The sequence below is a fragment of the Canis lupus genome, chromosome 35 (assembly GCF_003254725.2).
Source record: "Canis lupus dingo isolate Sandy chromosome 35, ASM325472v2, whole genome shotgun sequence".
Lineage (NCBI taxonomy): Eukaryota > Metazoa > Chordata > Mammalia > Carnivora > Canidae > Canis > Canis lupus.
In genome coordinates this window covers 24,975,001-24,993,078 of record NC_064277.1, presented here as the reverse complement: position 1 = coordinate 24,993,078, position 18,078 = coordinate 24,975,001, and the positions used below count along the sequence as shown (strand labels likewise).

At 42.6% G+C, this 18,078-nt stretch overlaps 3 non-coding genes across 3 annotated transcripts; 1 reads left to right on the top strand and 2 right to left on the bottom strand.

The window, feature by feature from the left end:
* On the bottom strand, positions 1 to 82 carry TRNAS-AGA (transfer RNA serine (anticodon AGA)). The gene has a single exon. It is a non-coding gene; the product is annotated as a tRNA-Ser (tRNA).
* Positions 83 to 6,840: 6,758 nt separating this feature from the next.
* On the bottom strand, positions 6,841 to 6,912 carry TRNAQ-CUG (transfer RNA glutamine (anticodon CUG)). The gene has a single exon. It is a non-coding gene; the product is annotated as a tRNA-Gln (tRNA).
* Positions 6,913 to 14,779: 7,867 nt separating this feature from the next.
* On the top strand, positions 14,780 to 14,861 carry TRNAS-UGA (transfer RNA serine (anticodon UGA)). The gene has a single exon. It is a non-coding gene; the product is annotated as a tRNA-Ser (tRNA).
* Positions 14,862 to 18,078: the final 3,217 nt, after the last annotated feature.

Sequence of the window (18,078 nt, the reverse complement as noted above, 5' to 3'; positions counted from 1 at the left end):
CGTAGTCGGCAGGATTCGAACCTGCGCGGGGAGACCCCAATGGATTTCTAGTCCATCGCCTTAACCACTCGGCCACGACTACGCGGGAGCCCGGGGCCTCATTAGCATAAATAGCCGCCGCGCTGCCGGTCTCCTCAAGGGCCACGTTTCCCACCACAAGGTAAGTGTCCTCGCCCTTCATGTTTCTTCCTGTTTGACATCGTTCAGACCGAGAGCAGCTGTGATGGCGAGTTGGCAAAGTCACACTTCCTCCGTGGCCCGTGAAGGACCCCTCACTCCGAGGGCCGGATAGAGGGAGACGCAGCAGACCTGGGGGAGCCCAGCTTCCTGCTGGGGCAGCTTCTGCTGGGGACCCGTGTGACACCCGACACTCCGGCCCGGGCTCGAGCATTCGCTGCAGAATCGAGAGGCTAGCGATGATTTGAAAACCTCGAAATGACCATCGATTTTCAAAGTAACTTTTGGAACATCCACATATGGAAGATCCTGTAGCTGATAAAAGGAGGAAGGCGCCCTTCTAGTTATCAACAAGTCGTTCGCTGGTGTGTCTGTTGTGGCCTAGTCTTGAAAGACAAATAATGCATTCATAAGCATCATTAGTACAGAGTCAAACTTACTTTAAAACCAAACAAACAAATAAAAAAAAAAAACAACCCTCACTTTTTGGAATTTTGACTTGAAGGAAAATAAGTCAGCTACAGCAGCCTCTTCCAGAGATAGGCAGGACTTCTTTCCCAAGTTTGTTATCGTCAGCCTTGGATTTATTTTATGAAAGAATCCTATCCAAAGCTCCTGTTTTCTTTTGTAGAGATCGAAATCTTTAAACCCAGACTCTGCTGCCAGACCCTGGCAGGGTCAGACATCAATTCTGTCACTTACTACCTGTGTCATTTTGAGGGATCTTAAGATCTTTATATCAGTTTCTCATGATTTGAAGTGAGGATGTCATAGTTTAATATGCTGCAATATGCTTAGAAAAATCCATAGATTTTTGGCAACCTCTGTTGCCAAATTAGGCTTTTATTTCTTTTGCTAAACAAATATCTCATCAAAGGAAGCTGATTTTTTTTTTGTTTTCACTGAAGTCAAATGGACACAGAAATAATGCACAACTCTTAAACATCAGGATTTATGATTTTCACAATCCACATACCCGTGTGATCCAGATGGAAATAGGTCTCAGCCAACAGCCCAGAAGCTCCCACCCAACCCCAGGCATTTCTCACCATGACCAAGGCCATCAAAGTGTGCTGGTGAGAAGGTCACTAGGATTACTGAGAAGTTCACGGTTGCTCTATGTGTAAGCTGGGGCTCACTGAAGGGGACGTGGTCACAGAGTTTGGCTTGTTAATGGCAGTGGGAAAGAGAGGATGCCAAAGCACTACACCGCTGGTGGAAGTAGTGAAGGTCAAGAAGCCAGAGGTTTGCAATTATCACAATGACCAACTGGGTCGGAGGTTCAGTTGAGGAGGCTTCACACCCAGAGCTGTGAACAGAGTGTCCCTAAGGATAAAACAGATGGTTGGTACATGTGCTGCATAATTTAAATAACCAAAATAGGCAAGGATGAATGGGAGACAGAGAGCACTTCCCCTGTAGGAGATCATGATAATCTGACAAGTTCCTGGACCTAAGCTTGCCTCTTTTTCTAAAAGCTGTATATTTTAGGGGCACCTGGGTGGCTCAGTCATTAAAGTGTCTGCCTTCAGCTCAGGTCATGATTCCAGGGTCCGGGGATGGAGCCCCACCTTGGATCGAGCCCCACATGGGGCTCCCTGCTCAGCAGGGAGTCTGCTTCTCCCTCTGCCTCTGCTGTTCCCCTCACTTGTGTTCTCTGATTCTTTCTCTGTGTCAAATAAAATCTTTTTAAAAATAAAAAGTTGTATATTCTAAAAATCATATGGTTAGCCTAATCATATGTCATGCCATGATTTTTTAGTCAACTTTGTGTATTCAGTGAGGCTAAACATTCTATTTTAGAGATTGTTCACTTGCAGGAAGATGGGCATAAACACCAACTGTAGTCCCACCCCCACCCACAAGCTTCCAAGTCCTAGTGGGGAGCCCAGAGCCCCATCCTCACCAAGCTGTAGCAAGGTGCTCCCTCTACCCCTGTTCACTGCCCCCCAACACAAGGTATCTCTGAGAAGGCAGAACAAGAGGCTGAGACTTTCATTGCTCAGACTTTAAAGAGGCTTTTCCCATACCCTATTGGCAGAGACCCTATAGGGGATCTTGTATAACCACCCCCTACTTGGCAGGAATGGAGGGTCTGTTACCTCCCCACCAGGGTGGCATCAGAAGAGGCCTAGTGGTGACACAAGACTCTCATCATTGCTTAGCTGTAAGGAGGCCACACACTCCCTGTCAGTAGAGATCACATGTGAAGCAATAACGAGGCTCTCCTAGTCTTCCAATCCAGGGAAGTACCAGTGGAAGTCTAGTGGGGAGCTAGGACTCCTTCTCTTGCACAATAATAAGAAACCTACACCTAGATATGGAGAGATGCTGAATGAGAAACCTGGAATTCCATTTCCACCTGATAATAACCAGGAGGTTTCCCCTTCTCCTGTCCAAAGCAGTGTTAGATGTTCGAGGGAACCACCTGAAACAGAAGGTTTAAATAACATCCAAAGTCCCATAGCATAATACCCAGAATGTCCGGGAATCCATTGAAAATCCCTTGTCATGCCAAGAACCAGGATGATCTTAAACTGAATGAAAGATACTCAGTAGCTGTTGTGATAGGCAGAATAATGGAATCCTCAAATGTCCATGTTCTATCTAATCCCTAGCACTTGCCAATATATTGCCTTGTTTCAGATGGTTCCCTCGAACATCTAACACTGCTTTGGACAGGGGAAGGGGAAACCTCCTGGTTACTATCAGGTGGGAATAAGAACACAGAGGGATGAGAACCAATCAGTGCCAGAGATGGAGGAAGGAGTGGAGGATGGGAGGAGAACAGGTGTGGCTGCCTGAAAGGAGATCAGGGATCCTGTGTTGAAGGAAATGTTTTCTCTTCACTGTATTTGTGTCAACATACTTACTGTTACATTGTAGGATAACTTGCAAGTTGTCACCACCTGGGGGAAGTGGGGAACTGGATAAAAGGTACAGGAGATCTCTCTGTATTATTTCTTAAGAAGTGCATTTGAATTAAAATGCATTAAAAATTAACTTAAATATGCCACTTCTATTATTATTGTAGTTTCCCTTAAAGATTTAACATGCATACTTAACAAATCTAAATGTAATCAATATCAGATGTAACAAAACTTGATTTCAGCCTTGAAGTCAACACTTTGTTGATTGGTTTTGCTTCATCCTTTGCCTTTATTAAGCCAAATAGCCAGGTGCCTATTTCCACATCATTTTTGGCACCCTTAAATTTAAGCTTGATGAATAATCATGAGATTGTATTATTTGCTGTCATATCTAATCAGTGTGAGATTACGAGTGATATGAACAAGGCATATCATCCAGGTTTACTGTGGCTGCCTGAAAAGTTATTTTAAAACAAGAATAATAATTCTAGCTATTAAGAACAGAATGAAAATCTCTTATATGCTTTGTATATTAAAATACTACCAATTTGTTGAAATGTGAATGGATTTTTCACTATCTGGGGTAAAATGCTTCAATAACTAATAAATGTGAAAGTGGCTAATTTTGTTTATTTTATGTAATATTAAGAATTATTTACAAATTAAGTATAAAGATAATTTATTTTATTGTTAAGATTTTATTTATTTATTCATGAGAAACACAGAGAGAGGCAGAGACATAGGCAGTGGGAGAATCAGGCTCCCTGTGAGGAGCCTGATGTGGGACTCCATCCCAGGACCTCAGGATCACAACCTGAGCCAAAGAAGATGCTCAACTACTGAGCCACCCAGGTACTCCTAAAAGGATAATTTAAATATTGAGAATTCTTTAGCTAGATAGTTAGCAGTAAGAATATCTCACACTTTTACTCCCAATAGATATTTATAAATATCTGTCCAGCGTGGAGCCCAATGCAGGGCTTAAACTCTAGACTCTGAGATCAAGGCATCAGTAAGACCAAGAGTCAGGGGTTTAACCAACTGAGCCACCCTGGACACCCCTAGTTTTAAGCCTTTAAAGAAAAAGTTCTGTTTGAGAATTCTGCCCATGTGGTCAAGACAATTTAAAAGTAAAATGTTTACTTTGCTGTATTAAACTTCACAAGGAAGAAAGACTTTAAAATTATGTGTTATATCATGATAAATCTTCACTTTTTCAAATATAATAAAGTCTATGAATAAAAGGAGAAATGGTGAGAAACAAATGGGTCCATCTAAGTTAAGAGAGGACAGAGGGCATTTTGGGGGCCCAACTATGCAGTATAGTGACTGAAGAAAAATTTAGCAAATGATAATGAAGCACAATAATATACTTATTTTAACTTCTGACTACTAAAATTTTAATTTACAGTATAATTATAATATGCTAATATATTCATATGTTATAGAATACATTAAAATATACTGCTAATAATAATTGATTTTTCAATAATATTTCTTGGTTATTTTTATATCCTGGAATTTATATATTCCTCTTTGCCAATGGTTATCATGTGGCTTTGGCCATGAACTCAGACAAGCACTGATTTTATAGTCATTCATCATTTGCATGAATTATGACTCCATTGAACTTTGTTTTTAATCTTTTCTCACAATAAATAACTCTAGGATAATTTGACCCTGATCACAATATCCCATTTCTTATATTACTCTTGTCTATTATTTTTGTTCCATCTTGTTTCTACATCTCAAAAGTTAGTAATTACTAATGACATTATTTTATGCATTCACTGTTTATTTAGATGTTCCTGTGTGTTTCTGAATGTTCCTGTTGTTTATAATTTTGTATACCATTCGGTCATTAGTTCCAATTTCTTGTTCATTAATCTATTCATCATTTCTATTGTATCTACTATTCAAACTATATATTTGAGCTTTTAATGTCAATGAACAAATTTCCCCTTTATGATTTTATTTCTTTTTATGGTTATTATTTATTAAAAGTGATCTTTTTCATATTTTACTCCTTAATGATAGAATTCTTTTGTTTACTGTGTTTTTTAGTATTAATTTACTATTTAATATGTATAATTTATTATCTTCCATTAGAATATATTCTGTAGGTGAATCATAATGCGAGAGAAAAACAGTGGAAACAAAAGTTTGGGAAGATGTGAAAAAAGAATTGTAGATGATTATCACATTGATGAACATAGTGGATTAATATGGCTAAGACTTCATATATTAGGAAGAAGTTGCTAGCTATGAATTGTGCATGCTCAGGGCATAACTCAATTTCCTAGCCTTCTGCACAGCTAGAATTCAGGCCTGTGCCCTAAGCTTTGCCAATCAAATGTGTGAAAGCAAAATTCCTTCTTTCAGAAGAAACAGGTGGCACAGGTCCCACACAGAATTGCTTCCTGGTCAGGTAAGTTCAAGTGGCTATGTAAGCTTTAGAGATAGTGGTGGCATAGGGCCTTGCAATGACATATATGTTGGAGGACATAGAGAACTAGAGAGAACTGGTAGTTAACTCTAGGAATTACAGGATTATGAATAATTTGGAGAATTGGATAGTATAATATAAAAGGGTGAGTGATATTACTGTGTCCAAGCATTTGGAGGGCAAAAATGACAGATCAAAGTTATAAATTCTCAGCTAAGTGTGTCATTACTGAATCCCAGATTTCCTCTGCCCTAAAACAATTTCAATATCCCATGACCCCAGAGCTGACATAATCCAAAACCAAATTCATCAATTTCCCATTGACAAAAGGTGGATGAATGAACTGCAATTTATTGACACAGTAGAGAATTATTTATGAATGAAGGAGTGAATGAATGGCAGCTACTTGTTGTGAAAGTAACAATTTCAGCAATATGGTTTTAAGTGAAAAAGACCCATAAGATAATGTATAGCCTGATACTGTGTATCTTGAAATAAAAATATACAATTTTTAGAAATGCAATAGATAAAACTAAGGAAGACACTTTGGAATTATTTTTTGAGGATCTCAGGAACTGTCTTTCCTTAAGTTCTGACACATACTAACATCTACCAGAAAATGAGCTAACTTGCTGTTGGAACAGTTTTATGACAATAAAATGATCACAGAAATGTTGTCAGATACAATTCAAAAGCTCTGATATCTGTGGAACATACTCATCATAGCAATTCTGTGTGGTGGATCAATGTCATAAAAATAACCAAAGGAACACTGTGGAAACACTTAGAAAATGTATCTGGATCTTTATTTGCTCTGTCCATAAGTACTTCAAATTTACATCTGTGGGCATCCAGCAGTGTTCAGTGTTCAAATATCTGAGACAGTCCAAGAAATTTTTTATTTAATAGATGAATAGATTTTTCCCAAATCTGTGTTTCTCAGTGGAAAGTGAAAGATGTGTAAATTCAGGTCATTGTACCTAATAGACATTATGAAGTCAGATTTTCTCTGGGCAAATATTGTATTCATAAGAATCTTTCTTCTCCTTCAACTCTGTTGCATCCTTTTGCACCAAGTGAGCTCATTACATTTTATAAAGCAATAACTCAGAAAACGTTCAACTCAACTCAAAATTGTGTGTCACAGAATATCTGTTAGGTGGGAGAGGAAAACAGGGAGAAGGAGGGAGGATGGTCCTCTACTCTGTCTGAACAATAGGGCAGCGAGTCAGTGTCCAGGTCCACACGGTGTCATCTTCCCCTTCAAGATCACACTCTGGGTTCACGTGAACTGGAGGTCCACTGCCAACTCCCCGTAAAAAAGGAAACTTGAAAAGGAGAACAGTCAGGTTCCACCGAGATTTGAACTCGGATCGCTGGATTCAGAGTCCAGAGTGCTAACCATTACACCATGGAACCCCACACTCGCTGGCCCCGACAGCGCTCCTCCCTGACAGGATGGATCTCCACCTCTGAGCTCAGGGAGTCCCAAGAAAGCTGAAATTCGCGTCTTAGTTTTTGACATCTGGCCCCGTGACACAGGGGCCTTGGCGTGCACAGGGCTCTTAGTGCAAAATCCCAAAGCAAATCGGTTTCTGGGGACAGACGAGACGGGTTCAGCCCTGGTGGCGCCCCCTGCCCTTCCTGCAGCCCCGCGGTCCAGACGCAGGTAGGGCGGCTCCACCTGCCGGCGGCCGGGCTCCGCCTGCCCCGTGCGGCTGCCCAGGTGGCGCCGCCTCGCGTGTGCGGGTCTTGCGTTCCCTCCTGCCCTCGCGGGTTAATCTCATGACCTGTAAAGTGTGGATGACGTCACGACACGGGCCTGGGGCCGGACCCCGGGGAGAAAGAGGCGCGTTTTCCTCCGGGGAAGCGCTCCGCCCTGCGGAGACTGAAGCGTAAGAGCAGGATAGAAACCTCGAGTGCCTTCCACGCAGGGTTTTGTCTCTGGAAGTTTTGACTCGGCTCTTCCGGGAGCGGCTGTGCGCCTGGCGCGAACTCCTCGGCAGGAAAGACCTCCTGCGGTCGCGAGGCTGGACGCGTCCGGACCGGTCCCCACGGGCGGAGGGGCCAGAAGCGATCCCCGGCCGTCAAACCGGAGGACTGGGGACAGAAGCAAAGCATCCTTACTGAGAGTAAATAATACTCGCAGGTGTCAGGGTTTGAACCTTCCCAACAAGAGCCTAGGAGAGGTGTCGGCATTCAGCGGAGACCATTTCTGTTGCAGAAAGACCTCTATCTGGTTTGCAAGGAGATGCTCCCAAAGAGGCGCAACAGTTAGGTGAAAACTGACCCAGAGATGGTGACCTGGGAGTAGCAGGGCTCAGTCCTCCTCCTCGTCCCCTGAGGCCCCTGGCCCTCGCCCTCACTAGCAGAAAGACAAAATGAAACTCTCCTGCCAAGTGGGGTAAATAAAGTGATTCCCAGAAGCCTTAGGAAGGAGACACCAGACTTGTCTGCATTTTCAACGCAACTGAACTTCAGATCTTGGCAACAAATTCACAGAGAGTATTTGCAGGGGCTAGGGCTTGTACCAAGTTCTAGGCTCTCTGACAATCAATCTATAAGTAAATAAAGCTATAAATATTGAATAAATAAATGGGGGCTGTGGAGAGACGTTTGGGAAGTAAATGAAATGCCTTACCAGTGAACATGAAGACTACATTGCAGTTCCAACAGCCTGGCTCCAGTAGCTTTCCTGATGTAGAACCAACCTCAGTCTCAGGGAATCGCCCATGCAGAAGAGTTCCAAATAATCTAATTCCCCACTCTTTCATTGTGGGCTCTGCATAGTGGTTGCTTTCCAAAGAGTACATTAAGGAAAGGGAGAGAAATAGGGTAAGTGATCGAAGGAACCTGACAAACACAACTTCAGCCGGTGACCAAAGTCAACATCAGCAGGAGTAAGCCATTTTTGATAGTATATAACCTCGAAATGGTATAAATGGTGAACATGACAATGACACTTCTGTGATCTTCCTCCCCCAAACCTATAACTTTGTTTAATTATGAGAAAAACATCAGACAAATGAAGGCCATTCTACAAAACACCTGAGCAGTACTCCAAACTGTGCAAAGACAAGAACAAGCAAAGCCTGAGAAACTGCCACAACCAAGTGGAGCCTAAGGAAATGCAATGACAAACTATAATGTGGAATTCTGAATAGGATCCTGGAACAAAAATGGACACTAGGTAAAAACTAAGGAAATCTGAATGACTTTTGGACTTTAGTTAATGATAATGTATAAATATTTGTTCATTAATTGTAATAAATGTGCCACACTCATGTAAGATTTTAATCATAGGGGAAAGTGAGTGTGGGATTTGCAATGTGCACCAGCACAATTCTCTCCCCTTTTAACTAATGAGCCACATTGTCAGATGCAGTGATACTGCCCAAAGAGCCAACCACCTTCCTCAGAGCATATAGACTCATAGGAATTTAGAAGGAGGAATTCTCATGCCCTGCCAACTGCCGTGCTCAGCATTGTGGGCATAGCATTAAGGAGGATACTAAGTGTTGGCTCTGCCCTTGGAGATTTGGGGCTAATAGTGATAGGATAAACTACAATTATGAATAAATTAGTTAAGGGAGCCTGTAGATGGCTAGAGGCCAATCACATATTCTTCAAAGAAGAATAAAAACTGGATGTTTACATTTGAGCAGAGATTGCAGATACTGTTTCAAAGGGTGTCTTGGGTTCACACTTTTTCATATGGAAGATGCAAGATAGGGACACAGTCTATGGACTGGTTGTCTGGACAGCCATCTATAGTGAAAGCAGAAGAGGAGCTTTTTGATGGTTTGATGGTGGACCAAACTCTTGTCTCAGGCCAGAGCTGTAAGGTTGCTTTTAGCCTCAAGGGCCTACTTTGAACAAGCACTGGAGACTCCAACTGGGCTTTCCGCCTCAGCATAATGGGAAGTTTTCTGCAAAACTGAGGTCATTTCCACATGTTGCCAGTACTAGTCTGTGGGGATTGGTTTGAAGAGTGCATGCTCACTCATAGGCGTATTATTTATTTCCCCCTAAACAAAATATTGCTGAAAAATTCTCCTCTTTCCCAAGATAAACAAGTCATTAAAGCAAAGATTCATAGTACATTTTTTTGGCTCTGGATTCCAGATCATATTGAATAAAATCTGTGAAACCCATTTCCCACAAAGGTGCCCCTAGACTTATCAATCATATATATAATTATATGTATCCATATTTTATTCGATATTATTATTATTATATATTATTAAATTATATATATTTATATATAATTATATGTATCCATATTTTATTCGATATGATCTATATTATATATATGTATGTATTATATGTATTATATATATATATTATATATATATATATGTATGAAGTAGTCTGCAAACTACTTCAGAGTGTTTGTGGAACACTTCAAGTCCATAGACTACAGGCTATGAATAGTCTACATTTGGAGATTCTCCTATGTCACCTAACCTAATTTTTAACTAACTAAAAAGAAATTCTCTAAGTAGAACTTAAGCATCGTACTGCTAAAGTCAAATCACCTTTTATTTTTTTTTTTAAGATTTTCTTTATTTATTCATGAAAAACACAGAGAGAGAGGCAGAGACACAGGCAAGGGATAAGCAGGCTCCATGTAGGGAGCCCAACATGGGACTCAATCCCCGGTCTCCAGGATCACACCCTGGGCTGAAGGCAGTGCTAAACCACTGGGCCACCAGGGTTGCCCAGTCAAATCACCTTTAAATAGTGACTGTATTTTTCCTTAATATTTATCTTGTAAAGTAAGTCAAAGTTGCACCCATGACTGCATGCAAAACACTGGTTGGACTGGTTCTCAGAGGGCTGTTGGGGTGCAGATTCCTGAGAATGCCATCTAGGGAGTCTTGACTCAGATGTAAATAGGTCAGATGAAGCGGGGAGGACTGGGCTCCTTTCTATGACAAGGTAATGGCCTTACTTCAGCCTTGCCTTGGCACCACCGAGGGGAGCCCCTTAAATTCTCATCTTCTCCTCCTACCATTGAAGAAGTAGGCATGTGACTGGAAGGCAGATGCCAGACAGTCTTTGATGATGATCAAGCCTTTAATGATGCTCAGTGAGTCTTCTAGGTCCTGTGTCATTGAAACCTAGTTTCCTTGGGCTTTTTCCTGTCCACTCACAGAGGCACTGTTACTCCCAAGTCACAACTATCTCATAAACTGCATTCCAGCCAGAAGGCATTGCTGCTCCTGAAAATCAAAAGATAAAGCAGAAATGATCCCAGAAGAAAATGCAGAAAATACGAGTAACAATGGTACGTTACAGTCAAATGGAAGTGAATACTGACTCAATAAAACACTAAGAATGCCTGCCAGGGGAGAAAGGGAAGGTAGAATTTAAAAGCATATAAACAACGAATTTAGACATCTCTCAAGAGAGAGATGAATAAAATTTAATTTTCCTAATGTTAAGGCCTTTGCATCATCTGGGAAAATGGTAAAATATCAATATAAGAATTGTTTGGGAGGCGCCTGGTTGGATCAGTGATTGATTATCTGCCTTTGGCTCAGGGCGTGATCCCGGGATCCTGGGATTGAGTCCTGCATCGCGCTCCCCACAGGGAGCTTGCTTCTCCCTCTGCCTATGTCTCCACCTCTGTCTCTGTGACTCTCATGGATAAATAAATAAAATCTTAAAAAAAAAAAAAAAAAAGAATTGTGTGGTCAGGACTCTATGTGGTGATCTCCAGCCTCACCATCCAAACAAGATCAAAGGAATTTGTGCCTTTCCTGTGAATAGAGAGGAAATAATGGAATAATGTACAACTATTTACTCAATACAAAATCAGACAAGATGTAAAAGGGGGACATAAAAGGACAGGATGATAGAGTGGGATATATCAGAAGGGACAGACAACTACACATGATAGGATGATCACCGTAACCCCAAATCTATTCAGTGATCAGTTGCTTGGGGTGGAGCAGGAGGGAGCTTCTGGGGCGGTGTCACAGCTCTGTGTCCTGGCCCGTGTGGGATCACATGGATGCCCCCCACTCCAGCCCTGTGATGCATCACTGCAGTGTGCACCTAACTTTCGTTCACCTCTTTACATGCACGTTCACAAAAAAAGACACAGAAAGAGAAGGTTAAAAAAAGACCACAAAAGCCCATCTAGTTCCCAATTGGCAGTGTTTTCCAAGTTGTTTCATTGTGAGAATATGTGTCGATGAGTGAAAATTGTGGTATCTGTGGTGTCCAAGGGGTCTCTGGTATCTTCCAGCACCCTCAGGCAGGAGGTAGGTTTCTCTAGTCCTTTCTACCACTCCATGCTCAGGTTTCATTCTCATCGCCACAGTTTGGGTGATTCTCTCTTCAGGCCTCCCAAGATCACTTTCTAGACTGAGTGATGTCCTGGGGTGATGAGGCAGAGAGCCCAGGAGCAAAGCATCTGACAAATCTGCTGTCTTCTCCAGATTACAGCCCTTCTGGATTGGTGCCACTCTCTAGCTGCATTTTTGAAAAACTGGTCTATTTTCATTTATAAGAAAAATCTCACCCTAAATAAACAAGGCAAAGAGCAGAAGACCTTGCTCTGAAAACACTAACTGGGATAATCTGTTCCTGAGAAGTTTAATGGTTTTTGTTTGGTGCTGATTGTCTTGTGCATCTAAGAAAAGTATACCCCTCAAAAAATGCAATCTGTACATTCATTCATTGAGGACTATTTCTCAAAATCTGAACATCAGAAAGGCAGTCTTTTCCAACCACCAGCCTCACTGTTGTAGCTGGCTGTGGACTTCAACCTCCTAAATTATTTCTCAAATTATCAGTATTATTAAACATCATAAATTACATGATACTTAGTTTTAAAAGTGAAATGGATTGGCAAAACCTATTTTTTTAAAAACAAACCAACAAAACCCAAAATGAATGCAGCATTTTTCTGCCCTAAAACCTCCCTAAACTGAATTCGGATTTCCTAGCTGCAACTCTTCAGTTGCTTCTAGCTGCTAGCTCTGTGACCTTGGGTCAGGCACTTAATTTCTCTGTGTCTGTTTCCTCCTCTGTAAAATTCGGCTTCACCAACATATTTAACAAATAGTGCCCCCCCCTTTTTAAAAGATTTATTTATTTATGAGAGAGGTAGATACATAGGCAGAGGGAGAAGCAGGTTCCCCACAGGGAGCCCCAATGTGGGACTCACTCCCAGGACCCCAGGATCGTGACCTGAGCAGAAGGCAGATGCTCAACCACTGAGCCACCCAGGCATCCGAACAAATAGTTCCTTTGGATAATGACCACTTGAGCCAATGTTTGGCTGGCTACTGAGGAATACTGAAGTCTTGTATCTAGAGAATTCATCTTTCTTGTTCCAGCAATAAAATCAGTATCTCTGCTTCTTCATTTTAAAAATTTCAGTAATGATGTATGCTTCAAATCATAGAAAAACAAAGAAAAACAATAACACAACCCTCAAACCCAAAGACCACATTAGCAATACTTTGGTATATTCCACACCCCCCCCCAACTTCCAAATATCTATAAATAAAATTTTACAGAATCATGGTCATGTATTTCATATATTTTTATCTGGCTCTTTTCATTTAACATTTTATCATGTACTTCTCACCTGAGCAATCACAACCTCTTCCAAAATGTTGTTTTCTATAGCTTTGCAACATTCTTCCAGCTATATATAACTTATGTAATCATCCCCTCCCATTGTTGGAAATGTTTTAGTAACATTATTATGATAACTAATTGTATCATATAGGTCTTTGCACATAAATAGTTTCCTTTAGTTTGGATTATTTCCCTAGGAGAATTTTCTCAAAAATAAGCATGCCATGTGGAAATGCCATGCCATTTGGGTGAGCTTCCTTGGTGGAATTTAGAAGCGCCACCACCAGCAAGGATATTATTCCAAACTTGTGGGGAAGGGAGCTGCATTAGCAGTCCTAGGGCTGCCCTAACAAATTACCATAAAGTGAGTGGCCTACAACAACAGATGTTTATCTTCTCACAGCTCCAGAGATTGGAAACCCCAATCCAAGGTGTCTGCAAGTTTGGTTGTCTCTAGAGGCCCAAGGGAGAATCTGTTTCCTGGCTCCCCCGCTGACCTTCCTAGGTTTGCAAGTTCACTTCTCCAATCTCTGTCTCCTTCTGACCCAGCCTTTATCCTTGTGTGTCTGTTTCTGTGTGTCTCCAAATCCCCTTCTCCTTATAAGGATACTATCATTGGATTTAGGGCCCATCCTAATCCAGAATGACCTCATTTTCACTTGATTGCATTAGCAAAGACTATATTCGAATAAAATCACATTCACAGATGGGAGGGGATCCTGTTGCAGTCTATCTTCTTTGGCGACACACTTGACCCCATCCATGCGAGCAATGGTCTCTTTGCCTGCCCTAAATGAAGACAGATATGGGAGAGTGAACTAACTACAAGACACTGCCAGGGCCTCAGGCCTGAAAGGATTTCTCCTGATTGTATCTGGAAGTCTGTCTGAATCTACCATCTACCGTGAGGGTGCTTTGAGCAAGTGCTTCAATTCCCAGCACTCAATCTCAGGGTCCCTAAATTTTCCATTAAAAGAAGAACCCGGTTCTATAGTGTGTCAATGAATCCATTTTCTACTGGCAGGAGCAGTCCTATTAATACAGCTAGGTTTAGCCAGTGTTCACACCCTCCTGTGTGTTAGGAGCAGGAGAGAATGTCCGGAGGCTGGAGAATCTGTTACCCTGCACGGTTTCTCCCTGTTGGCCGGGCTCCTGGGGCTGCCGGCCTCCCGCTTCCTGCCCGGGGACCCTACCTGCCCCCTCCCAGCCCGCACCCCCCCCCCCCCGCCCACCGCCCATGTTCTTTTGAAGCAGGGAAAGGGCAAAGCAGTTGAAGGCCATTGAAGATATTTAGGTTTTAGTGTTTAACGCTGAAAGCAAACGCGAAAACTCCAATTCCTTCCAGCCCGCTTCCAATCACCGTTGGCACCTGCAGGTCTGAGGTCACTCAGACCAGGGAGTGGAGTTCTGGGTGCAGACAGTCCCCTCTTGGCTCACCAGGCTTCTCTGCATTCCACCTGCCCCGCTGAATTGGGATTTGCTGTTGGGCGATGCATTTCATCCAAGGCTGAGAAGACCTGAATGGACGTAGGAATCCTATTTCTCCTTACCAGCCTTAGTAATTACGCACCAAACCATCTTTCCCTGTATCGCAGTACAGTGTAATGTCACATTATGGTGGAAGATGGTTTGGTGCCTATTAAGCGGCACACCTTCAAAGTCACTAACGAGAAGCGACAACCAGCAGGTAGTCGTGGCCGAGTGGTTAAGGCGATGGACTTGAAATCCATTGGGGTCTCCCCGCGCAGGTTCGAATCCTGCCGGCTACGATTTTGCCAAAATCTTCCTCCCATCACTTCTGTCCGTTTGCACGCCAAAGGAAAGAAGAACTTCTGTTCAGCTCACCCTGCCTTGCCAGTTACCTATGTCTCTGGGTCAGACAATTTCTTTCTCCAATTCCAAATACCACTGTGTCTGAAACCTTGACCATCAATTCTCAAAGGGATGAGTGCATCTCTTTGGGTGTGAGCCTCACTTAATATTATACCTGATTTGAGAAAGGCTATTGGTTTTTCTCAATTACGGGTCATAGCCAACTTGGATTCTCAGCATCAAAGTCAGACCCCCTGAATCTCCTGGAGTTGGTGGTATTTTCGTTGCTACCATCTACAGCTCAAGATTTATAAAGCAGTCTATACTCTAACAGCTATCATTTTTTGAATCCTTACTATGTCCCAAGCACTGAATTGGCATTACATGTGTTACTTCATTTAGTCACCAATATAACCCTATGACATAGGTGATATTAGTCCCATTTTACAGAATAAGAAAACAAAGATTGACTTGCCCAACACTGCACAGTAAAATGGTATGTACACCAAGGACTTTCTTATGTGTGTGAGGTCACTTTTCATAAATACTACAGGGAACACTCTTTTTAAAAACCAGTGATTAGCAACTCAATCCTGGTGTAAACACAGAAATGACTTTCATATCAGTACCTACCTATCAAACATTTATTATATACATATTTCCAAGTGCTTTATGTGTGTTAGCTTGTGTGATCCATTACAACTGTTCATATGAAGTGAATACTATTATTACCCTTGGTTTATAAATCTGGAAATTGACATCCATAAGAGTAAGATAATATGGCCACGATCACCTAGCTTGTAAGTGGCACTGAGCTTGAACTCTGAGTTTGTGTCTATACCCAGGGAACCAAAAGTTGGGGTGGGTGTGGGGGCAGGTCAGGGGTGCTTTCGTTGCTATTGTCTACAGCTGGAAATTAAGGTTATTGCCTGACTCTCCTATTCAGATTTTTGCCTCCCTAGATAAGTCTAAGTGGTTGGTCTGGAGTAGATTGTTACCCATTGTGTATTAAGTGTTTCTCTAGCACAAGTTCGGGGAATATCATTTGGCAGCAATGTGATTTTACCTGAGTGATAATAAGTCGCTATTGTAACTTCATATGAATGATTAATTTATAAAGAAGAGCACTACACTCATTCTTATCTTCTCAGCCTGAAAACTCCAGAGCCCGAGTGGGAAAGGTTTGTTAAACCAAAGCAAGTGGATGTAAGGCTTTGGTTGCCAAGCCCAGGAATATTTCTGGTTTGAAACTAAAAACAAAATCCATGTGGAGCCCCATACAGAAACCATCAGAAAAGCCTGTTGATTCTGGTAAACAGGGTGTATTGAAGTTACTCAGAGGGGAGAATCTTAGTCTAAAAGAGCCTCAGTGTCTCAGGGAGGGGACTCTCAGGACCAGAATTAGTCATAGGATGATTTTAGAGCAGAAATTACTGAAAGAGATCTGTGGCAACGATGATCAGAATATGTAAACTAAGTAAATGATGGGGACAGTCAGCGGTCTTATCTTTGGAACATGAGTCCATGCGGCATTATTCTATGATATTGCCATAAAATATGTAAAGAAAGTGGACTACAAACAAGTCGGGCTTAGGCAGTTTGTCTTGCACGTCATGGTCTTGTACGCTTTACATGTCGTGTGTGTCACAGTGTCACATTTGCAAGTTTTGGTTTCGTTTCAGTTACTCGTCTGTTTTGGTCCAAAGATGGCTAGCAATAAGAGTCAAACAACCAGAATGTGAAGAAGTGGGATCAGAAAAAATGAAAATCTGATCAGTTAGAGAAAAAATTCCAAATCTAACAGCACAGTTGGCTGCCAGGACTTGCTGTGCTCAATGTCTCGGTCTCTTCTGACATAAAGACTCCAGCAGAAAGTTCTCTGGTTCCTGCCCTCTCTCTTCATACCTTACTCTGCATACTCAGGGACTGAGAACATTTACCTGTGTTTTTTGGTTGATTTGGGAAACAGAGTATAAATTCAGAGACTTAGTACTCTGGTTTGCATGCAGTGGTAAATGGAAAGAAAAGGTCCAGAGCTTTTGTTTATAGAAAAACAAACAAAACAACCCCCCCCCCACACACACACACACAAGAGGAGAAGAATGAGAGTTGGAAGGACTGGAACAGAAAAGCAGCCACCACGGTGCCACCTGGAGTGTCACCAGAGTGTCACCCCTCTGGGCCACTCTTATTCTGAGCTTCCTTGGTCATAGAAGACCCCAGTGCTTTCACTCTTGTTCTGACAGGCATTTTTCCATGATCCCCACTCTTCAAAATCAGCGACATATGTCAAGGTATTTCTTAAACTCCACCCCATCTACAAAGGCATTTGGATTGTTTCCAACTTGGACTACCTTAGCCCATTTTTCTATTGGATTGTCTGCCTATTTCATATTCATTTTTCTTACTCACACCCATGGGTACCTATACATGATGAGAGCCTGGCTCTGCTACTCCAGGTGTGGCTGCCTTGGCATCCATTTACCTTGGCCAAGGCCTGCAGGGACACTGACACCAGGGCCCGGTACAAGGGAAGGGCATGCCCTACATGGAAGCCCACAGTGTCACAAGCAAATGTCAGTTCCTGTAATGACTTCCCCAACAGCCCTTGTGATCAGAGGTCTCCCCTGCCTCCCAGGACCTTGACCTTGAGCTATCCTTAGATTAGACCCCTGTGGAGCTCACCTGAACCCCTCTTTCCGTTCCAGCCTTAGCCCTGGAACCCCAAGCACTCCACACATGGACCCTCATCAAGGCAGGTTCCCCAGGTCGCATTGCTCTGCTCTCTGTCTTGACCTCCCCAGGCGGCACTTTGAAGAGTACTGTGCACCTTCTCCAAGATCTGCGTGATGAACTTCTCCACTAGGATTTCTCTTGTGCTCTGGTGTAGACTTGACTCACCATCACCTCGTGCTCTCCTGAACACACCTTAACTTAACAGTCATGACCACGGTTGTACATCTAAATCTGGATCCTGGGCTCAGCCTTTGTTAGGCAGGTATGATGGGGAAGCCGGGGAGCGCGCAGATGGGCGGAGACCACAGCTGCCTCGCCCTCGGCGCTCCGGGACCGAGGTCCGCAGCTCCAGGTACCCAGCCCGGGAGCCCCGCGGCTCTCCTGTGAGAAGGTGAGGAGGACAGTATTTGATCCGAAGCCGCGGGGACCTCAGGGCCA